The sequence below is a fragment of the Hyla sarda genome, unplaced genomic scaffold, assembly GCF_029499605.1.
Source record: "Hyla sarda isolate aHylSar1 unplaced genomic scaffold, aHylSar1.hap1 scaffold_816, whole genome shotgun sequence".
NCBI lineage: Eukaryota > Metazoa > Chordata > Amphibia > Anura > Hylidae > Hyla > Hyla sarda.
In genome coordinates, this window is record NW_026610843.1 from 41,928 (window position 1) to 66,792 (window position 24,865).

General features: G+C 44.5%; 1 long non-coding RNA gene across 3 annotated transcripts in view; it reads right to left on the minus strand.

The window, feature by feature from the left end:
* The window catches only part of LOC130347214 (uncharacterized), an 86,103-nt gene that overhangs the window by 36,522 nt on the left and 24,716 nt on the right, over nucleotides 1-24,865 (minus strand). Inside the window, exon 2 of one of the 3 annotated variants that reach the window (XR_008885186.1) lies at nucleotides 15,332-15,428. The exons of the other annotated variants lie outside the window; for them this stretch is intronic. This is a non-coding gene — a long non-coding RNA (uncharacterized LOC130347214). The remainder of the gene's footprint in view (nucleotides 1-15,331; nucleotides 15,429-24,865) is intronic. 3 annotated transcript variants of the gene reach the window in all.

The window sequence follows — 24,865 nt, forward strand, 5'->3', positions numbered from 1 at the left end:
GGGAACAAAAAATAAATAAATAAAGGAATACATAGGGATCTAAATGATTTTTTCTAACTTAAAATATTTTGTACATTTTAAATATTTTTTATAAAATATTTTATCACATTTTTTTTATAATATATAAAACAGTTAATCATGTAATAGGAATGTATGCCCTTTAATTTTGAAAGGGGCGGTTGAATTATTTTATTAATTGTTTTACCCCTTTGCCCTCCTCTTTTATTCCCCTTGTCATCCTTGTCCACCCCTCACCCCTGTTAACCCCCGCCCCCCCATGTCCACCCCCCTTTCTCCCGAGTCCACCCTCTTGTCATCCCTGTCTACCTTGGCCAACCCTTTCCAACACCTGTTATCTATGTTCACCATATCCGTCCACCCCTCTGACAACCCCCAACCCCCCCCCACGTCTACCTCTCTGTCACCCATGCCCACGTCTACCTCTTTGTCACCCATGTCCATTCCCTATTGTCCCCTCTGTCCCTTTGTCACTCCTGTCCACCCTCTTTTTACCCCCCTTGTCACCCCTGTCCACCCCTCTAACCCCCTTGTCTCCCATGTACACCATCCTGTCATCCATGTCCACCCCGCTGTCACCCATGTCCCCCCTCCCCCCCATTCTTTACCCCACTGGCCACATCATTGTCACCTATGTCCATCTGTTCTGTCCCTTTGTCACCCCTGTCCACCCCTCTGTCACCCCCTGTGCCCACCTGTCACCCATTTACACTCTTCTACACCCATGCTGATCCCCCCTCCCCCTAATACAATGCTGATTCCCCAATTCCCTTAATACAATGCTTTTTACCCATCCCCCTAATACAATACTGATCACCCCCTCCTCCTAATACAATGCAGACCGCCCTCCCCTTCCATCCCCCCAAAACACTGCTGCCATCCCCCCTAATATACTGCTGATCCCCCCTCCCATCCACCCTAATATACTGCTGATCCCCCCTCCCATCTCCCCAAATACAATGCTGATCCACCCCTCCCCCTAATACAATGCTAATCCCCCCTGCCCCCTCCCCCAATACACTGCTGTATCCCACCCCTGTCCCCCTCCACTTAATACAATCCTGTTCCCCCCAGGGCTAGATCAAGGCTTCCCCACATTAGGTTGTAGTTCCCCCAGATTAGGTGCAGTATAAGTCCCCGCATATTAGGTTGGCAGTACAAGTCCCCGCACATTAGGTGTGCAGTACAGTTCCCCCACATTAGGTGTGCACTACAGTTCCCCCACATTAGGTGTGCAGTACAGTTCCCCCACATTAGGTGTAGTATAGTTCCCCTACATTAGGTGCAGTACAGTTCCCCCACTTTAGATGTGCAGTAAAGTTCCCCCACATTTGGTGTGCAATACAGTTCCCCCACATTAGGTGCTTAGTACAGTTCCCCCACATTTGGTGTGCAATACAGTTCCCCCACATTAGGTGCTTAGTATAGTTCCCCCACATTAGGTGCAGTATAGTTCCCCCACATTAGGTTGTAGTTCCCCCAGATTACGTGCAGTATAAGTCCCCGCACATAAGGTTGGCAGTACAAGTCCCCGCACATTAGGTGTGCAGTACAGTTCCCCCACATTAGGTGTGCACTACAGTTCCCCCACATTAGGCGTAGTATAGTTCCCTCACATTAGGTGCAGTACAGTTCCCCCACATTAGATGTGCAGTAAAGTTCTCCCACATTTGGTGTGCAATACAGTTCCCCACATTAGGTGCTTAGTACAGTTCCCCCACATTTGGTGTGCAGTACAGTTCCCCCACATTAGGTGCTTAGTACAGTTCCCCCACATTAGGTGAAGTTTAGTTCCCCCACATTAGGTGCAGTACAGTTCCTCCACATTAGGTGCAGTACAGTTCCCCCACATTAGGTACAGTACAGTTCCCCCACATTAGGTTGACAGTATAGTTCCCCACATTAGGTGCAGTATAGTTCCCCACATTAGGTTGGCAGTATAGTTGCCCACATTAGGTGCAGTATAGTTCCCCACATTAGGTGCAGTATAGTTCCCCCACATTAGGTGCAGTATAGTCCCCCACATTAGGGAAGTATAGTCCCCCACATTAGGTGCAGTACAGTACCCCCACAGACATTCAGCCTTCAGCCATATACAGTGTATGGCTGGAGGCTGAATGCCTGTTTACTGCCCCACTTCAATATTCCGACCACCACTCCGGGGTCACAATCTACTGCTATGGCCTAAGGGCCATAGCAGTAGGTCCCGGGACCGGAGGTGGGGTGGTCGGAACACTAAAGATGACGTGCCGCTGGTCACTTACCATGCGCGTTCGTCCTCCTCACTGCTCCGCTCTGTTACTATGGGCGCACGCACGGGACATCAGTGACGTCCCTGCGTGCGCTACCTCCCGGAGGCCCCTGCGTTTTTAAAGTTAATGCGGGGCTGCAGAGAGGTAACCGGGGCATCCTTGTGTCCCGAAAAGATTTTTCAGGACACAGGGATGTCCCTAATGTGACTGGTGCCCTCTGCGAGCACGGGGGCCGGAGCAGACGCTCCATAAGCGCCAATGATGATCCGGCCCTGGTGGCCGCTGGAGGGCAAAAAAATGCAGCCACATCTCAAAGCGGCCCATCGGGAAATTTCCCGGTATCCCGGTAGGCCAGTCCGGCCCTGCCCCTATGTTACCCATGTACACACCTCTACACCCCCAACACCCCTCTGTCACCCATATACACCCCTTTATCACCCATGTACACTCCTCTATACCCCTGATCCTACACTCGTCTACACTCCTGAGCTCTAATACAATGCTAACTCCCTAATCAAATACACTGCAGACCCCCCTCCCTCTAATATACTGCTGATCCCCTCCCCCTAATACACTGCTATTCCCCTCCTCTCCCATTCCCCCTAATACACTGCTGTTCCCCTCCCCTCCTCCTAATGCTGACCCCCTTCCTCTCCCATCCCCCCTAATACACTGCTGATCCCCCTCCCATCCCCCTAATGCACTGCTGATCCCCCTCCCATCCCCCCTAATGCAATGCTTATCCACCCTCCCGCTAATACAATGCTGAGCCCCTCTCCCCCTAATACAATGCTGATCCCCCCTCCCCCTAATACAATGCTGACCCCCCTCCCCTTCTATCCCCCCAAAACACTGCTGCCATCCCCCCTAATACAATGCTGATCCCCCCTCCCATCCCCCCTAATACACTGCTGATCCCCCCTCCCATCTCCCCTATTACAATGCTGATCCACCCCTCCCCCTTATACAATGCTGATCCCCCCCAAATACACTGCTGTATCCCACCCCTGTCCCCTCCACTTAATACAATGCTGTTCCCCCCACCCCAGGGCCACATTAAGGCTGTCTGGAAGACGGAGTACTTCATTATGATGCCCCCCCCCCCCCGACAGTTCCCCCACATTAGGTGCAGTATAGTTCCCCCACATTAGTTTGTAGTTCCCCCAGATTAGGTGCAGTATAAGTCCCCGCTCATAAGGTTGGCAGTACAAGTCCCCGCACATTAGGTGTGCAGTACAGTTCCCCCACATTAGGTGTGCACTACAGTTCCCCCACATTAGGTGTGCAGTACAGTTCCCCCACATTAGGTGTAGTATAGTTCCCTCACATTAGGTGCAGTACAGTTCCCCCACATTAGATGTGCAGTAAAGTTCCCCCACATTAGGTGCTTAGTACAGTTCCCCCACATTTGGTGTGCAGTACAGTTCCCCCACATTAGGTGCTTAGTAGAGTTCCCCCACATTAGGTGCAGTTTAGTTCCCCCACATTAGGTGCAGTACAGATTCTCCACATTAGGTGCAGTACAGTTCCCCCACATTAGGTTGACAGTATAGTTCTCCACATTAGGTGCAGTATAGTTCCCCACATTAGGATGGCAGTATAGTTCCCCACATTAGGTGCAGTATAGTTCCCCACATTAGGTGCAGTATAGTTCCCCCACATTAGGTGCAGTATAGTCCCCCACATTAGGTGAAGTATAGTCCCCCACATTAGGTGCAGTACAGTTCTCCCATAGAGATTCAGCCTTCAGCCATATACAGTGTATGGCTGGAGGCTGTATGCCTGTTTACTGCTCCACTTCAGTATTCCGACCACCACTCCGGGGTCACAATCTACTGCTATGGCCTAAGGGCCACAGCAGTAGGTCCCGGGACCGGAGGTGGGGTGGTCGGAACACTGAAGATGACGTGCCGCTGGTCACCTACCATGCGCGTGCGTCCTCCTCACTGCTCCTCATTTTTCAGGACACAGCGATGTCCCTAATGTGACGGGGGCCCCCTAAGGGCACAGGGCCCGGAGAAGGCGCTGCATGAGCGCCAATGATGATCCGGCCCTGTTTGTAAAGGACATGTGCCAAATGATAAATTTAGCTCACGTACGTAAAAAAAAAAAAAAAAAAAATGGGTAAAAAGAAAGTGGCAACAGGTAAAAATTATAAATACCCTCCAATGTCATAAAAAGTAAAATAGAGCCACCCTTATCTGGTGTCCAAAGGAGCAGCTAACTGTGGCACAGGTAAGAGTAGTACTGAACATGTAACAAAGTCCAAGTATAAGGCACAGCTCACTCGTACGCCCTTCCTGCGTCTCGGACGAGACCGAACCACGACTCATATAATGATATAGAAATGAAGAGATGTCCAGCGCAGGTTCCAAGCAATGCGAAAAATACTTATTCAGCAGTAACACAACATGATGACAGATTGTGGCTGAAACGCGTCACCTATCTGTCATCATGTTGTGTTCCTGCTGAATAAATATTTTTCGCATTGCTTGGAACCTGCGCTGGACATCTCTTAATTTCTATACTGAACATGTAGTACCACCCTGTACTGTAGGAGGCGCTACCAGACAGCCAGTCAGTACATGCACTTCAGTAATACAGGTGATTTACCAGTTAAATGCCCGTTCTGATTGGTCAGTACTTCCAGCCATTGACACGTTTTACAGATCTGGACTGCCTGTAGCGTTGTATGTTGAGTCTGGTTTCAAGCAGGCCCGACTCTGTAATAAGGCGGACCAAGCAGCCACATTAGGGCGCACAGACTACACAGCCGAGGGGGGCGGAAAAATAAAGACCTTTTTCTTTTTTAGAACTCACTTGCGCCGCCAGTCGGTGGCCGTCAGTCCTGCAACGGGGGCCATCGGAGCAGCAGTGGGCGGAGCATGACGGAGCTACGCTGCATAGCCGTCTCCTCTCTGTCAGAACTGGTCTGTAGTACAGAATGGGTGCAGGACGGAAGAGGCCATCCGCCTTGGGGTGCACAATGCCCTTTAATTTAGTAAGTGGGGCACAGTGGCGGCGGGAGTCTGTCAGGCATGGGTTTAAATGAATGATGAAGGGTTACAGCAGTGTGTGTGTGGGGGGAGGGGTTAATGTTAAGAAGGCACAGAAAGAAGGTTTTAGATGAATGATGAAGAGGCACCAGGGTATGTATGATAAGGGGGTACAGCAGTGGGGGGGGGGGTGATAATTGTTGAGGAGGCCCAGAAGAGCAGAGAGGGGATTGTTTGGATGAATCATGAGAAGGCACGGGGGGGGGGGTGTTTAGGGTATGATAAGGGGGTACAGCAGTGTGTGTGGGGGTGATGAATGTTGAGGAGGTACAGCAGGGTGGGGTGGGTAGGTTTGGATGAATGATGAAGAGGCACGGGGGCACTGGGGTAATTGGGGTATGATGAGGGGGACACCAGTATGTGGCGGGGGTGATAAATGTGTTCAGGAGGCACAGAGAGGGGGATGATGAGGAGGCACAGGAGGAGGAGGTTGAGGTGTAATGAATGATGAGGCGTTAAAGCATGGGGTGGGATTTGATGAATGAGGAGGAGGCAAAGGAGGGGGTTTAAATGGTGAGGAGGCATAGCAGTAGGGGGTTATAAATGATGAGGAGGCAGCACTGGGGGGGAGGATTGATGAATGATGAGGCACAGCAGTGGGAGGGTGATAAATGATAAGGAGGCCGAGGCACAGCAGTGGTGGGAGGTGAGGAATGAAGAGGAGGCCAAAGCACAGCAGTGGGGGTATGATGTATGATGAGGAGGCCGAGGCATAGCAGTGGTGGGGGGTGATGAAGGATGAGGAGGCCGAGGCTCAGCAGTCGGAGATGGGGGGGGGATGATAGTTCTTCTTTATATGGCTAAAAAAATGGCGCGGGGGACGGTGTGATGTTGGGGGTGACACCATTTTCTTCCGCACCGGGTGACACAAGCCCTAGCAACACCACTGCCTGAGACACGTCTGCAATCTTAGCCTTAACCAGGCCTGAGAAAGTGAGGCAGCAGGGAAGGGGGGAGGGGTTAATTAAATGGCATAGGAGGGGAGGGAGAGGAGATAGAGGGGTTAATGAATTGGCAAAGCCAGGGGGGAGAAGGGGGGTAATGAATTGGCACAGGGGGGAGGGGGGTTAATTAAATGGCACAGGGGGAAGGAGGGTGAGTTAATGAAATGGCACAGGGAGGGGGTTATTGAAATGGCTACGGTAATGGGGGGGGGGTTAATGAAAGGGCTGAGGGGAGGGGGGTTAATGAAATGCTTTTGGGGGGTGTTAATGAAATGACACAGGGGGATTGGGGAGGTAATTAAAATGGCACTGGCACATCACAGGGGGATCTGAGTGGGGTAATTAAAATGGCACAGGGGTGGGGGGATTGTGAATGAAATGGCATGGGGAGGTAATTAAAATTGCAAAGGGGAATCAGGGGTGCCACCTCAATTGCCAATCCCCTATTTGATCCCCCTCTGTGCCATTTCAGTTCCCAGTTCCCCGGAGGATTAATAATTGAAATGATAAAGGGGGGATTAGCAATGGAGGGCAATGGAGTCTAACATGTTTGTCCCGCAGATGCTAAAGAGATGAAGTTTTGGCTGTAGGAAGACATCATGGCTGTCTGAGCCGGATGGAGAAGAAAAGGAAAAATGATGCTGCTGATGTAAATGTAATTATAATCACTTACATGATCTATATACAGCTGGTATATACCTCTATATAGTCCTGTATATCACCACTTATATGGTATACAGATCTGTATGCAGCTGGTACACACCTCTATATGGTCCTGCATATAATCAATTATATGGTATACAAAACCTGTGTACAGCTGGTATATAATTTTATTTGGTCACTGTATGGGGGGGTGAGGTAGTTGGGAAATCTGGGTTTGCATATAGTGGATTTTATTTAAAAATAGTATAATTGAATTATCCAGTCACTAGTCGCTTTGTGGTGTAATGGTCCTTCTGTGGCGGTATTATGTGTCCCTTATATAGGTGTAATATTGATAATATTTATCTTGGTAAACCGGTATTATCGGTATTGTTGGTCTCAGCATCCCTGATCTGGTCAGGTTACAATAATGTAAGGTTATTATTTGCTCCTTGTTTAGTGGTATCAATTGCTAATTGTATGGCTAGTATATTTAGGTATACAGTATTATGTGTAAAAAAAAAAACTGTCCTACATATGATGACTAAATGTATATATATGTGTTTGATATATGTGTATATACGCATGTGTTTGTTTTTTTGTTTTTTGTTTTTTTTTTGAGGGGGAGCTTGGCAGCATTTCATTCTTGGCTCAGGGCGGGAAATATGAATTTACAGTGCCGTACTTTCATATTTCTGTAAGCCGGCCGGCTCTCCTCCCCAGCCACCCACCCACCTCAGCCACCTACCCTCTAGCTGGTTCCACTACAACTCTCAGTATGTTCTCACTATAAGAGCATGCTGGGAGTTGTAGTCTTGCAACAGCTAGCCGGCACCACCCAGGTGGGGGAGTTGGGGGGGCAATTGTATGTTGAGGGATCACTGTATAATGTATTGCCAAGCGTAAGATATGGTAAAATCTACTGCTTGGTTCCCTTTAACTGGTTAACGACCAAAGACATGCATACACGTCCTTGTGCCATTAATGGGGAATGACGCGGGCTCCCAACTCGAGCCCGCGTCATACCGGCTGGCCCCCAGCTGATTCTTGTATCTGAGGGCCGGCGTTAATAGCCGACATCGTGGCCGGCTTTTAACCCTTTAGATTGCCTCTGCCAAAGCAGACAGCAGCGTCTAAAGGTACCTTTAACTGCTCCCTGGTGGTCCAGTGGGGTGGCAGGACCAGGCTTCATCAATCGAGCGCAGAGCACACAGATCCATGTTGTTCTATGGAACCACATTGATCTGTATGAGGAATCAAATGATTCATCCTAAAAGTCCCCTAAGGGGACTAAGAAGATAAAAAACACACACATTAACCCCTTCCTTATTAAAAGTTTGAATCACCCCCTTTTCCCAAATTCCATATAAAAAAATATATAAACATAATAAAAATAAACATATGTGGTATCCCCATGCGTAAATATCCGAACTATAAAAATATAAGGTTAATTAAACCATACGGTCAATGGCGTATATGTAAAAACATTCTAAATTCCAAAATTGTGTCTTTTTGGTCATTTTGTATACTCTAAAATATTTATAAAAAGTGATCAAAAAGTCAGATCAAAACAATCATGGTATCAATAAAAACTTCAGATCACAGCGCAAAAATAAGAGCCCTCATACCACCCCATATATGGAAAAATAAAAAAGTTATAGGGGTCAGAATAGGACAATTTTAAACAATACTAATTTTGGTGCATGTAGTTATAATTTTTGGTAAGTAGTAAAATAAAGAAAACCTAATTAAATTGGGTATCATTGTAACCATACGGGCCTACAGAATAAATATATGTTGTCAATGTTATCAAAAAGAGCACTGCGTAGAAATGGAAGGCCCCAAAATTTACCAAATTGTGTGTTTTTTTCCAATTTTGCCCCAAAAATATTTTTTTACAGAATTCACCGTAAATTTTGTGGTGAAATGATTGTTGTCATTACAAAGTATAATTGGTGGCGCAAAACATAAGCCCTCATATGAGTGTGTAGGTGCAAAATTGAAAGCGTTATGATTTTTAGAAGGTGATGAGGAAAAAATGAAAATGCAAAAATGGAAAAACCCGTGGTCCTTAAGGGGTTATTGGTCATACATAAGTTCCAGCATAATGGTTAAAGGGGTACTCCGGTGAAAAACTTTTTTTGTGAGCCACTTACAGCTCTCTGCGGGAAATATGAAAAGGTCTATGTATATGGCAGTGCAGCAGACCATAGAAGAGCGCCCCCCCCCCCCCCCCCCACATCTATACATTATACAGGAGGATCGCAATGGACCCAGGGCAATCTGTCAATTAGTACAGGTACTACTACTCCCTTCATGGAACAGTGTGTTCCATGCTGGGAGTAGTAGTACTACCTAAAAAATTAAAAACAATTAAATAAAATGAGAAAAAAAGTGAAATACACACACACATTACATTTTTATTATTGTCGGCTACATTTTTAGTGCCCTGCCCGCACACACAAATTGATCCCTGTTTAAAAATTAATAAAGTGTCTCCATCACTTTTTTTTGGAAAAGTACAAACATTTTAAAAAGAATAAAAACCGCCTACAAAAATGTCAAAGTTAAAACCCACATGGTGATTTCAGGGAAAAAAACGCCATAGACTCAACATTTTGCAATTTTGCAAAACTGCCAAGGAGCTGAAACAGAGTGGAAAAAAAAACGCCAAACTGAAAAACGCAAAGTGGAAAAATAATTTTGCGATTTCTCATTGATTTACAGCTAACATCTGCCCACAGCGTTTTTTGGCCGATATAACGCCATGCAGCAGAAAAAACAAGTGGAATTCCAGCCTTACTATGTCACATACACTGAAGATATTTAGACATTTAGACATGCTTTTGCCTTTACATGTTTGCAACACTACAAATATGAATATACAATACTTCCACCCCACCTATTTGTGTAATAGAATTGAATAGACAGTATATACTTGGTCAATTGTAAACATCAGCAATGTGTATAAATAATTAGATTTAAAACAATTTACATTAATATTTTTACACATATTTAATAGATCTAGTCATCATTTGCAAGTCTAGAACTCAGATCTATTCTGATTAATATTTAGGATTTTTTTCTTACCTCTGCTGTGTCAACCTTGTCCTCATCCTTATCTCCTCTTATTTGTGTGCTTCCTCTTTTTAATAACCATGAGCAAACTCTTATGTATTCCTTAGTTTAGTTAAAGGGGTACTCCCGTGCCCTAGCCTTCTGAACATCCGATTCAGATAGCCTGGCGTAGTGGCAGGGGCCGTGATTTCATGGCCATGCCCCTCGCAATGTCATGCCATTCCCCTTGCAATGTCATGCCACGCCCCTTCATTGATGTCTATGGGAGGGGGCGTGACAACCATCACGCCCCCTCCTATAGACATCATTGGAGGCGGTGTGGTGTGACGACATGCGGGGGCGTGGCCATGACGTTGAGGCTGTGCTCCAAGCCTTCTGAACCGGATGTTTAGAAGGCTGGGGCACAGGAGTACCACTTTAAGTCTGTTAGGCTTTATTTCAGGGTTCTGACATTTTTTATGGTAGCAATAGCACTATACACTAAGGAAGGCAAGAACCATCCATGATTGTCATAGACATGGTGGAGGAAAATTTCTCCATGACCCGCTGTCAATTGGATAGATCCCTGAATCAACATTCCACATTAAAACCAGTATCGTCAAATAGTCAGGTGTAATACACAAATGTATGGTGCTGAACCACCTGAAAGTGTCCTCATAATTGTCTTATGTATTCCTGGTCTATACCTGGAGTAAAGGGAATCTGGCAGCTGTATTTTCTGAAAGCAAACTTTACTTTTTCTGGAGCTGATGGTGGTAGCCAAACTTATAAAAACGTCTTTGTTTTCATGAAGTGTCAAGAAGGCTGAGCCACTTGCTCTCCCCTCTCAGCTCCTCCTTGATTGACAAACAGGGCTCTGAACATCAGTCAAGGAATGCCTGGGAGGTGGGAGCAAGCGGGGAAGTGTGCAAGGCTGTGGCCCTTCAGCAGATTGGCACCGCCTCCTTGACACTTGGCTGAGAAATAGAAAAGTGGTTTATACATTTGGCAACTATTATCAACTCTAGAAAAGGTACAATTTTATCTATGCAATAGTGTCTGCAATTCTTTGGAGCAAATAGATATGATAAATTCCCTTTAAAGGGGTACACCGCCCCTTGACATCTTGTCCCCTATCCTAAGGATAGGAAAAAAGATGTCTGATCGCGGGGGTCCGGCCACTGGGACCCCCCTGCAATCTCCGGGCCAGCACTGTGCTGTTCTATGTACTAGTCATCACGCGCCTTCCCATAGACCTGAATGGAGGGGGCATGGTGACGTCACGAACACGGAAGCCCCAAGCTTCTGTGTTCAGATTTCCATGGTGCCGGCCCAGGAATCGCGGGGGAATAAAATGTCAGTGGCGTTGCCAGGGGTGGACGGGGGGGGGGGGGGAGCTGCAGACCGCACCGGGTGACAACCTCTGGTAGGGTGACACCCTGACCCAGGTGTGTCCGACCGTCCCTGTGAGTGGCTGTTCTTGGGAGCTCAATCTACAGCGAAGAGTGCTTACAGACACAGCCAGTGACAGGGATGGTCAGAGTTCTGTGGAGTTTTCCTGTATAGTTCTTGTGGGGGACTTACTCAGCTCCTCTTCCTCCTCTGCTGATCGGCAGCTTTCCCTGCACTGCATGGGTCACGTGACATCACAACATCACTTCACCTCGGCAAGAAGGAAGAGCTGCTGATCAGTATGGAGGATACAGGAGCTCAGCAGTGCAGAGAGCCTTCTGAGGCAGGTAAACAGGGGGCAGGCACCATCCCTGCTCAACTCCCCTCCCCCCAGCACCATCACTGGTAAACACTGATAAAGATAGAGTGATAGATAGATTGATAGATCAGTGTTTTGTGGTGGCCCAGTACAGGAGATTTTTACTCCATACCCTTGCTGCCCTGTCAGACAGCCTCCTTCAGTGTCCCCTGGGCCCCTTGCACCCAGGGGCGGACTGACAACCCTCAGGGCCCCCGGACCAAATAAAGCAAGGGCCCCAGTCGGCCACTGGCCACACCTCTGCCCCACCCCTATTCTACCCAAATCCCTCCTCATGCACCACTTCTACATACAAAATAAAATGAAATATATATAACGTAGGTAAGGTAGTTTTCCATGACCAAGAATACCTGTATATAAGGAGTAGAGATGAGCGAACTTACAGTAAATTCGATTTGTCACAAACTTCTCGGCTCGGCAGTTGATGACTTATCCTGCGTAAATTAGTTCAGCCTTCAGGTGCTCCGGTGGGCTGGAAAAGGTGGATACATTCCTAGGAAAGAGTCTCCTAGGAATGTATCCACCTTTTCCAGCCCATCGGAGCACCTGAAAGCTGAACTAATTTATGCAGGAAAAGTCATCAACTGCCGAGCCGGGAAGTTCGTGACGAATCGAATTTACTGTAAGTTCGCTCATCTCTAATAAGGAGTAAATATATACCACTACACAATAACTGGATAATACCAACATACTGTACTGAATTAAACGACTATACACACCAGTATTCCCCCCATACAGTTCCCAAATAGCGGTAGATACCAGTTGTACATAGGATCTGTATACCATATAAGTGATTATATACAGGGCCATATAGAGATAGACACCAGCTGTACACAGGATGTGTATACCAAATAAATGATTACAGTTACATTTGAGGACTCACAATCAACATTTTTTCTGATCAGTGTCATCCTTTTTCGTTTTCTTCTCTGTCCGCATTAGACCGCCATGTCGACTTCTTCAAGCCAAAACATATGTAAGACAAACATGTTACACTCTGCATCTTAACAGTCCCTCCCCTCCTCTACACAATCTCCCCTTCTATAGGCCTCGAACTGTTATAATGCCCTCCCGCACAGTAAAAGGGCAGGTAGGTAGGTAGGTAGGTAGCCAGGTAGGTATGTAAGTATATGTATAATTAGGTAACCTGGTATATAAGTATCCAGGTAACTAGCTAGATAGTTTGTCATTACATCACTTATTGTACCATAAAATTTATGGCGAAAGCAAATATTGTAGCAATATTTGTGGTCGAATTCTCTTTTAAAAACAACACAGTTTGCACATTTTGGAGGGGTTTGTTACTACATAAAAATGACACATTGGCCCAGATTTATCAAACTGTGTTAGAGAAAAAGTGGAGTGATTTTCCCACAGCAACCAATCACAGCTCAGCTTTCACTTTACCAGAGCTCCTTAGCTAAGCTGTGATTGGTTGCTGTGGAAAAATCCCTCTATTTTTTCTTTCACACAGGTTGATAAATCTGGGCCCTTATCTTTAGGATAATAATAGTATATTATTACAACGATACTCACATAATATAGGTTTTGTATTATTTTACTACTTTTAAAAACGTATAGCTTTTTGTAGGAAAATGTGTATGTTTAAAATCATCCTCTTACCCCTCTAACCAGTGGAGTAGCTATAGAGGTCGCAGAGGTCGCCATTGCGACCGGGCCCCATAGCACGGGGGGCTCGCAGGGCCCCTCTGCCACTCACTATACGACCGCCGCAGGTCGGGCCCTCAGGCACAGTCCGAGGTCCCGAGCCTGAATGGGAGGCTTGTCACTGCTAGCACCAGGCCCGGTGGAGCGGCGGCGAATGGGTGACTTTGTGGTCCGGAGTAGCGGGGAGTTGGACGTGGAGGGTTAATAGAATTTGTGGTCCGGAGGAGTGGGGGGGGGGGGAGTGCTAGTGGGGGCTGAGTGTTATTGAATCTGTGGTCCGGGGGGGAGATTACGTTCATCGAGTAAAATCGAGTGAAGAACAGTTTCTATGAAGGTCTGCCATGTGTATATACACTTTGGCTGTGCTGTCAGTCTTATTTACAGAAAACATGTGACAGCTGCACTATAGTATACTGTATTATAGAGGAGATTTATCAAAACCTGTGCAGAAAAAGAGCGGTGCAGTTGTCCATAGCAACCAATCAGATCGTTTTGCAGAGGGCTTTTCCTCTGCAAAGGTTTTAATAAATCTCCCCCTATATGCCCCGGTCTGACCTCTATATGACAGAAAGTGCACTGTACCCGACCTCACCCAGCACCCATCCCCAATCACCCATCCCCAATCACCCAGCACCCATCACCCACCTTATGCAGGAATCTCCACACAGCTCTGGTTCTTACACTGAAGAGATGGACACCACACTAATATATGCTTACATGCTACAATATACACGTGTTGGAGAAAAAAAGAATTATAAATATACAAAGACGGCAGGCATAGCACAGCATACAGGATGGAGGCAGGGAAGCTCCGCCTCCATTGCGCACAAGACTGACTTTGCATACTAGCAATGTGGAGCAATACCTAGAAAACGGCTGGTCCACATTTAGTAAGCATAACATTATCTTTCTCCTGTTCTCCTGCACTGTAACCTAGTGTATTGGGTTTAGTGCGAGTAAACAGCCTGTCAGTTTCCCTTTAATTATATACCGTACCACCCTTAATTCCCTATATACTGTGCCACCATTCATCTATTAATTCCCTATATACTGTGCCACCATTAATGAACTATATACTGTGCCACCATTAATGAACTATATACTGTGCCACCATTAATGAACTATATACTGTGCCACTATTATTTAACTATACTGTGCCACCACTAAGGGTGTGTATTTTCTGCTGCAGATCTGCTGCAGATTTGCTTTAGCAGATTTCTCTTCCCATTGTCAATGAGCAGCAAAATCTGCAACAGATCTGCAGCAAAAATAGGCACATGTGAACGCACCCTAAGGATCTATACACAGTGCCAGCATACATAAAAAATATAATGTTCCAATATAATGAAATATATACTGTGCTTCCATGAATTCCCTATATACTGTGCTTACATTTCTCCAATAATTCCCTAATAATGTGCTTCATACAAAAAATACAAGCACATAAAGGCACATACAGTACATAGGTAATATACACACATACAAAGAGACACTTTGACAAATACATACAACATGGAATATATACTTAAAGATATAGCCAACAGGCACACACATACAATCACTCACAGATATATATATATATATATATATATATATATATATATATACACACACACACATACATAGATTCACTTGTTCATATATATATATATATATATACACACACACACATACATACATACATACATACACATATACATAGATTCACTTGCTCACATATATAGGCACATACATAGAGATGGACGCAAACACACACATATACACCTCACACTGACATACAGTCACTCAATATATACACAGTCACTTACACTAAGGCCCCAGCCATCCCTCTCTGCACAGGCACATACATAGAGATACACATATATGTATACATACACACACACACTGACATACAATCACTCACATATATTTACAATTACTTACAGTAAGGGCTGCATAGACTGAAGTTTGTGTCCAGACATGCTGTGGGCGGGGCTTCTCTCTGCCTCCCCTGCTCCTGTCTCCTCCGTGTGGAGAGAAGCTGAGAAATGGCAGATAATGACAGGGTAAGTGGTGCCCCCTTGCTGCAGGGAGGGCACAGCACCCTCCATTAAACCACATATAAATCTCCCAGCAATGGATCCTTTTTACTTCGCCTGTCACCCTGAGTCTGTAGCTCCTTTTGTGAGGGCACTAGAGGGGCAGGTGAGGAAAAGGGCAGGGGCTCCAGCCCTCTTTCACTCCTATGTGTGCACGTCCCTGGTAGGAATGGTATGAATGATGTGTGTGTGTATGTGCTGTATGTATGATGTAGGAATGTTATGAATGATGTGTGTGTGTGTACTGTATGTATGATGTAGGAATGGTATGAATGATGTGTGTGTATGTACTGTATAGGAATGGTGTGTGTGTATGTATGTACTGTATGTATGATGTAGGAATGGTATGTGTGTGTATGTACTGTATGTATGATGTAGGAATGGTATGTGGGTGTATGTACTGTATGTATGATGTAGGAATGGTATGTGGGTGTATGTACTGTATGTATGTATGATATACACAAGAGAAAAAATAGAGCTAAAGAACTCCAAAAATGTTAAATTACAACATTTTATTTCAACATATTAAAATGAAAGAATGAGGTATTGACAAACAATAACGCACCAATATACAACTCGATGCAATATAAGACAGAAAAATGTAGTGCCCAATGCTATAGTACATAAACAATAGTGTATAGGATTGCATGCATACCAGTTTAAGGTAAATACGCACCATTTGCATATACTGACAGTAAAGAGCCCATTTATAATTATGCTAGTCTTCGCTGATCTCCTATTAGGCCACTGACTGGTATGCAAACCCGTCGGTTCCCTCCCACCAGGCTTGCAAGCCCCCTAAGAAGATACGAAACAGTGGCTGTAGGGGTTCGGTGACAATGCAGACATCACTATGGGTGAGTGCAGATAGGAGCCCACACTTGTGGGAGGGAACCAACGGGTTTGCATACCAGTCAGTGGCCTAATAGGAGATCAGCTAAGACTAGCATAATTATTAATGGGCTCTTTACTGTCAGTATATGCAAATGGAGCGTATTTACCTTAAACTGGTATGCATGCAATCCTATGCACTATTGTTTATGTACTATAGCATTGGGCACTACATTTTTCTGTCTGATATTGCATCGAGTTGTATATTGGTGCGTTATTGTTTGTCAATACCTCATTCTTTCATTTTAATATGTTGAAATAAAATGTTGTAATTTTTTAAAATTTTGGGAGTTTTTTAGCTCTATTTTTTATCTTGTGTATACGAAATTATATAGAGCCCTCCAAGGTACAGGAGATTATTGTATAGCCTACCTAACTATTATGCGGATGCAATATGGTATATGGAGTAATGGTGTGATGGGACTATTGGGTATACTGTATGTATGATGTAGAAATGGTGTGTGGGTGTGTGTACTGTATGATGTAGAAATGGTGTGTGGGTGTGTGTACTGTGTGTATGATGTAGAAATGGTGTGTGGGTGTGTGTACTGTATGTATGATGTAGAAATGGTGTGTGGGTGTGTGTACTGTATGAAGTAGAAATGGTGTGAGGGTGTGTGTACTGTATGTATGATGTAGAAATGGTGTGTGGGTGTGTATACTGTATGTATGATGTAGGAATGGTGTGTGTGTGTACTGTCTGTATGATGTATGAATGATGTGTGTGTACTGTATATATGATGTATGAATGATGTGTGTGTATGTACTGTATGATGTATGAATGATGTGTGTGTATGTACTGTATGTATGATGTAGGAATGGTATGAATGGTGTGTGTGTGTATGTACTGTATGTATGATGTAGGAATGGTATGTGTGTGTTTGTGTGTACTGTATGTATGATGTAGGAATGATGTGTGTATATGTACTGTATGTATGATGTAGGAATGGTGTGTGTGTGTGTGTACTGTATGTATGATGTATGAATGATGTGTGTGTACTGTATGTATGATGTATGAATGATGTGTGTGTACTGTATGTATGATGTATGAATGATGTGTGTGTGTGTGCGCTGTATGTATGATGTATGAATGATGTGTGTGTTTGTGTGTACTGTATGTATCATGTATGAATGATATGTGTGTGTGTATGTACTGTACGTATGATGTGTGGAGATGTATTATGCGGGGGCAGGGGAGATCTGGAGGTGGCGGGTGTATGTATGATATGTGTATGCATAATGTGTATGTATGATGTGTATGTATGTATTATGCATGTGTGTGGGGGCGGAGGCAGTGTGTGTATGTATAATGTGTGTATGTACTGTATGTATGAATGATGTGTATATGTGTGGCAGGATTATATTCAGGTGGTACAGTAGGAGGCAGTATTATATTCAGGGGGTACAGTGAGTGGCAGTATTATATTCAGGGGCTACAGTCGGAGGTAGTATTATATTTAGGGGGTACAGTAGGTGGCAGTATTATATTCAGGGGGAACAGTAGGAGGCAGTATTCAGGGGGTACACTGGGTGACAGTATTATATTCAGGGGATACAGTGTGTGGAAGTATTATATTCAGGGAGTACAGTAGGTGGCAATATTATATTCAGGGGGTACAGTAGGAGGCAGTATTTTATTCAGGGGGTACAGTAGGAGGCAGTATTATATTCAGGGGGTACAGTAGGTGGCAGTATTATATTCAGGGGAACAGTAGGAGGCAGTATTTTATTCAGGGGGTACAGTAGGTGGGGTGGCAGTATTATATTCAGGGGGTACAAAAATAATAATGATTATTGTCTTCATACAGAGGATAAGGATCTACTGACATAGTGAGAACCTATGATGTCCGGGTGTCAGACTCTTCAGAGAAGATGGAGCTGGAAGACGTCCTGACGTCTGGACCAGATGAAGAAGAAAAGACAACAGAGAAGACGTCACTCAGGTCAGTGATATCATTGTGTATTCTCCTGACTGTGTCCGATCAGTGCTGTAGTCACTGTTATCTTTGTGCAGCTGAGTATGGGGTCGTCCGGAATTGGGGAAGCGGGTTGTCAGGTGGTAGAGGGGCCCAGGGCAATTTTTGGCACCGGGGCCCTGAGGTTTCTAGCTACGCCCCTGCCTATAACTCTTATTTTTCTGTATATGGGGATATAAGAGGGCAATGATCTGTAGTTTTTTTCAGTACCATTCTTGTTCAGATTGGACTTTTTGATCTATTTTTTTTAATAAATTTTTATATATGAAGTGACCAAAACTCAGCAATTCTGGACAAATGATTGATGTCATTCCAAAGCAAAATTGGTGGCACAAAATACAAGCCCTCATATAGTTCTGTAGGTGGAAATTTTGAAGCGGTAGGATTTTTTAAAGATGAGGAGGAAAAAAACTGTGCAAAAGTGCAAAAATTAAAAAGCCCTGAGTCCTATATTAAAGTTTTCTCACCATTTTAAGTCCCTATAGGGAACTGTCACATGAGACCTTTTGTTTGCAAACACTGAACAATGCTGTACTATAGCAGAGTGTTATTGGCGTTCTATTCATACAGGCTGCCTATATTCTTGGAGCACCAATCTGATGGCACTGAGCCAGGTAGGGCCCCTTCAGCCTTCCTCTCAGATGATTGGGTCACTGTGATTTTGCCGCTGTGGTCACGATCAGCTTCCCTAACTGACTAGCACAGGGTGGCTTTAGGCTAAACCACGCCCTGGCGTTATGAATACAATGGGTTAATGCCATCTGCCCCTAGGGTAACAACATGTGCCCTCATCACACCCCGCTACCACAGTTTCCTGAAGAGGGTGCCTCCAGCTGTTGCAAAACTACAACTTCCAGCATGCTGGAGTCACCCTGGTTAGGAAACATTGATCTATGTCCAATATCTATTCCCTATCTATCTATCTATCTATCTATCTATCTATCTATCTATCTGTCCATCTCAGTGTTTCCCAACTAGGGTGCCTCCAGCAGTTGCAAAGCTACAACTCCCAGCCTGGGAGTTGTAGTTTTGCAACAGCTGGAGGCAACCTGTTCAGGAAACACTGATCTATGCGATCGATAGATAGATAGAAAAGAAGGTAGAAGCACACCATCAGAGAAATAGTAAGTGGGTGCAAATCAGCTCCAAATTCACATAGAAGAAAAAGATCAGTGTAGCACTCATTTGAAAGGCTGCTTGCTAGCAGCTGAAACATTCCCTTGTACTTGTGATGGAAAAAACACTACCGACAATTTTCCACTACCCTTGGAGTGCTGCAGTGATCTTTTTCTTCATCTATCTATCTATCTAGCTCAGTGATAGATATAAGATTACTAATCCTCCATGTACCCGCATTGTTTTGATAACTGTTGCCCTTGGTTACGACCCACTATGGGGGGGTAACGCATGCTTAGTTCACCTGCAGTCTCCTGAAGGTAATGGCAGTTTGTCTTCACTGTGCTTATAAGCAAGGGGAATTGTGGGAAAGTGTGTGCTCTGTTGCCTGGCAACAGTAGGGTTAGAGCTCAGAGAGGAAACTACGTGATCAAATCCATGGGGGAGAAGGACTCTACAGGGATATAAGTTATTTTCCTTAAAAACAGGACATTTGTTTCCCTTTACATATATGTATGGGACACACATCTGATTTTACCAAATTTGCTCTCTAGGACAATCCTGTTAAAGAAAATTCAATGTATGCATTTCTTTTTATGAATCAGTATTAATAGTCATACATGAAATCCAGCATTATAATAGTGAAATATACATTATTTCAGCCTAAATTCTTATTTTAGGTTATAACAGGAGGTAATAAAGGTCAGAGAACTCTTATATTACTTCCCTGTCACCCCCATTAGATTTAATATACCCATCCAGTACTTACACCCCAACTTTTTGTGTAATAAAATTGAATAAACAATATATACTTGGTCATTTGGGAACATCAGCTAAGTGTCTAGTTAAATAATTAGATTTAATACAATTTACATTATGATTTTGACACATTATATTCATTAGATCTAGTCATCATTTGCAAGTCTAGAATTCTTGATGTATTCTGATGAATATTTAGGATTTATGTACCTCTCCTGTGCCATCTTGTCCTTTTCCTCATCTCCTGCTCTTAATGTGCACTCCCTCTGATAGCTAAGGCCTGGACTGTACTAGTGGCTGGTACAGATAGCTCCATACACTTGATGATGTCACATGTGTGATGTCATAAGGGAAGATTACCAAAGAAAGCCAGTAAGGCCACTGTATGATTTTATATTGTTATTTTCAATGGGAGCTGTTCGGCTTCCATTGTGATATGTAACATTTTACAAGACAAAATATTAACCTGTTGGGGATGGAGGGCGTACAGGTACGCCCTTGCATCCCGATACAGTGGTCGCTCAACATATGCTATTAATTGGTTCCAGGAGAACCATCATATGTTGAAACCATCATATGTCGAGTACATATGTCTATGTAAAAATGGTAATTGGTTCTGGGGCCTCGGAACCATTGTATGTTAAATACATATCTCTATGGGAAACTGCTAATTGGTTCTGGGATGACCATTGTATGTGGAGTGTATGGGGAGTGTTTAACAAACCAGGGTGCCTCCAGCTGTTGCACAACTACAACTCCCAGCATGAATGTACAGCCATTGACTGTCTGGGCATGCTGGGAGTTATAGTTTTGCAACAGCTGGAGGCACACTGATAGGGAAACATTGATGTATGGGGTGTATAGTGTGTATATGTATTGTATGTGTACAGTTCTTTAAATACCTTCAGGGGGGACAGAATGTCCTCCATTACGATCCTGCCGACTACAGCTCTATAGGAAAGGAAGGGCAGCCAGCAGCTCATTGGATGCCTGCAGCAAGATGCTGCAGGCTATTGGTTATGGCTGCACGGGGGGGGGCTTACACGGAGCTCACAGTGGAAGCCTGCGTGAGTTAGCAGGACAGCATGTGAGTAACAGGAGGCAGAACGGGGCACACGGGGCACATTATACAACTATCTGTCACTTGCTGAAGTTGTCAGCGCTGTCAGATAGCTGTTTGAACGATGGCCCCGACACACAGCAGCATCATATGTCGATGCTGCCTTCAACATACGATGGGCTTTGAGAGGCCATCATATGTTGAAATGATCATATGTCGGGGCCATCATAAGTCGGGGGGTCACTGTACTTAATGACGATAGGGCATACTTGTACGCCCTCTGTATTTCCGATCACTGCTGCTCGCCTGCCAGTGATCGAAACAGGACTACTGCTATCTATCAGCAGCCATACCGGCACATCGCTAAGGGGGGGTCCTGAGACCATGAGCGCCATGATTCGCCGGTCAATTTTGACCCACAAATCACGTTTTTTCCAGGCTAATCGGGTCTCTGGAGAAAATAAGGGTGATCAGGGTGCCACCTCCTCCTATCCCCTACCATTGGTCAGTCAGGACTGATCGACCATCGGCAGGAGGGGGGTGGGAGGGAATAAAGTTCAGATCCCCTGCTCTGCCTGCCCATGGAAGTCCAGGTAGTTCTGTAACATCTGGCCCTTCAGATGTTGCAGAACTACAACTCCCAGCATGCCTGGACAGTCCTGGCATGCTGGGAGTTGAAGTTTTGCAACATCTGGAGGGGCAGAGTTTGGAGACCACTATACAGTGGTTGTTAAACTATAGACCTCCAGATGTTGCAAAACTACAATTCCCAGCATGCCCAGAAATGCTGGGCGTTGTAATTCTGCAGATGACCTTTCAGATGTAGCCAATCCACAACTCCCATCATGCCTGGACAGTCTGGGTACGCTTGGAGTAGTAGTTTTGCAACATCTGGAGGTCCACAGTTTGTAGACCACTACACAGTGGTCTCCAAACTGTTCTCCTCCAGTTGTTGCATAACTACAACTCCCAGCATGCCCTTCGGCTGTCAGTGCATGCTGGGAGTTGTCGTTTTTCAACAGCTGTAGGCGCACTGGTTGGGAAACACTGAGTTAGAGTCTGCTTCCTAACTCGAAGTTTCCCAACCCATGTGCCTCCAGCTGTTGCAAAACTACAACTCCCAGCATCCACTGACAGACCGTGCATGCTGGGAGTTGTAGTTTTGCAACAGCTGGAGGCACACTGGTGGGAAGCACTGAGTTAGTCTGTTACCTAACTCTGTGTTTCCCCACCAGTGTGCCTACAGCTGTGGCAAAACTACAACTCCCAGCATGCACGATCTGTCAGTTTTGCAACAGCTGGAGGTTTGCGCCCCCCCCCCCCCCCCCACATGTAAATGTATATTCACACAGGTGGGGTTTACAGTGAGTTTCCTGCCACAAGTTTGAGCTGTGGCAAATTTACAGCTGCAGCTCAAACGCCCAGTGGGAAACTCGCTGTAAACCCCCAGCCGTGTGAATGAAACTTAAAAATACTACACTACATTACACTTACATGAAATAAAGAGTAAAGTACTACATATACACACACCCTTACACTCTCCCACCAATAAACAGCCTCCAGCTTGCGCAAAACAACAACTCCCAGCATTTGAACAGTCGTCCATAAAAAATGAAAAATTTTATTTTTAATTTGCAAAGCCCAATATTCCAAAGATCTGTCAAATGCCTTATTACATTCCGTGAGGGGTGTAGTTTCTGAAATGGGGTCACATGTGGGGGGTTCCACTGTTCTGGCACCATGGGGGCTTTGTAAACGCACATGGCCTCCGACTTCTATTCCAACCAAATTCTCTCTCCAGAAGCTCAATGGCGCTCCTTGTAGTGCGACTACAGAAGTATTTCCATACTCAGAAGAAATGGTGTTACAAATTTTGGGGGTCTTTTTCTCCTATTACTCCTTGTGAAAATGAAATATTTGGGGTAACACCAGCATTTAAGTGAAAAAAAAATCAAATTTTTTATTTTCACGTCCCACTTTAACGAAAGTTTGTCAATCACCTGTGGGGTGTTAAGGCTCACTGTTCCACTTTTCCCAAATAGTATGCCATGTTTTTTTTTTTGCTCCTCTGGCACCATGGGGGCTTTCTAAATGCAACATGCCCCCCAAAAACCATTTTAGCAAAATTTGCTCTCCAAAAGCCTAATGTTGCTCCTTCCCTTCTGAGCCCTCTAGTGCACCCAGAGGGCACTTTACATCCACATATGAGGTATTTCCTTACTGGAGAGAAATGGGGTTACAAATTTTGGAGGGCATTTTTTTCCTATTACCCCTTGTGAAAATGAAAAGTTTGGCGTAACATCAGCATTTTAGTGTTAAAAATCTAATTTTTCATTTTCTCGAAAGTTCGTCAATCACCTGTTGGGTATTAAGGCTCAATGTACCCCTTGTTACATTCCTTGAGGGGTGTAGTTTACCAAATAGTGTGCCATATGTTTTTGTTTTTTTTAGTTTTTTGTTTTTTTGCTGTTCTGGCACCATGGGGGCTTCCTAAATGCGACATGCCCCCCAAAAACCTTTTCGCTCTCCAAAAGCTCATTGTCGCTCCTTCCCTTCTGAGCCCTCTGCTGCACCCACAGAGCACTTTACATCCACATATGAGGTATTTCCTTACTCAAGAGAAATTGAATTACATAATTGGGGGGCTTGCCCTTGTAAAAATGAAAAAAAAATGGGGCTACAAGAACATGTTAGTGTAAAAAAAATGAGATTTTGAATTTTCTCCTTCACTTTGCTGCTATTCCTGTGAAACACTTAAAGGGTTAACAAACTGTCTGAATGTCATTTTGAATACTTTGAGGGTTGCAGTTTCTATAATGGGGTCCATTATGGTAGATTTCTTAGAGAAAGGCCACTCAAATCCACTTCAAACTATACTGGTCCCTGAAAAATTCAGATTTTGAATATTTCATGAACATTTTGTAAATTGCTGCTATACTTTGAAGCCCTCTAATGTCTTCAAAAAGTAAAAACATGTCAACTTTATGAGGCCAACATAAAGTAGACGTATTGTATATGTGAATCAATATATAATTTACTTGGCATGCCCATTTTCCTTATAAGCAGAGAGTGTCAAAGTTAGAAAAATGCTATTTTTTCACAAAGAAATGATGCAAGTATCAACGAAAATTTACCACTAACATAAAGTAGAATATGTCACGAAAAAACAACCTCGGAATCAAATATATAAGTAAAAGCATCCCAGAGGTATAAGGCTAGGTTTCCACTGTAAAAAAAACACACTGCAGCCAGATGTTAGCTGCAAGCCAATACTAAACTGCCAAATCCACTTGGCGTTTTTCAGTTTGGCGTTTTTTTTATCCTTTTAGCGTTTTGGGCTCCTTGGCAGTTTTTAAAAAACGACCTCTTGTCGAGACTTTGGCGTTTTTTCGAGGAAATCTTGGCGTTTTTCTCCCATAGAAGTCTATGAGTGTGAAAAAACGCCAAGAAAAACGCCATGTGGGTTTTAAATTTGGTGTTTTTTCAGGCGTTTTTTTTTTCTTTTTTGGACTTTAGCGATCCAAAAAAGTGTTGGAGATACCTTTTTTATAAAAAATTAGTAGGGTGCAATTAAAAA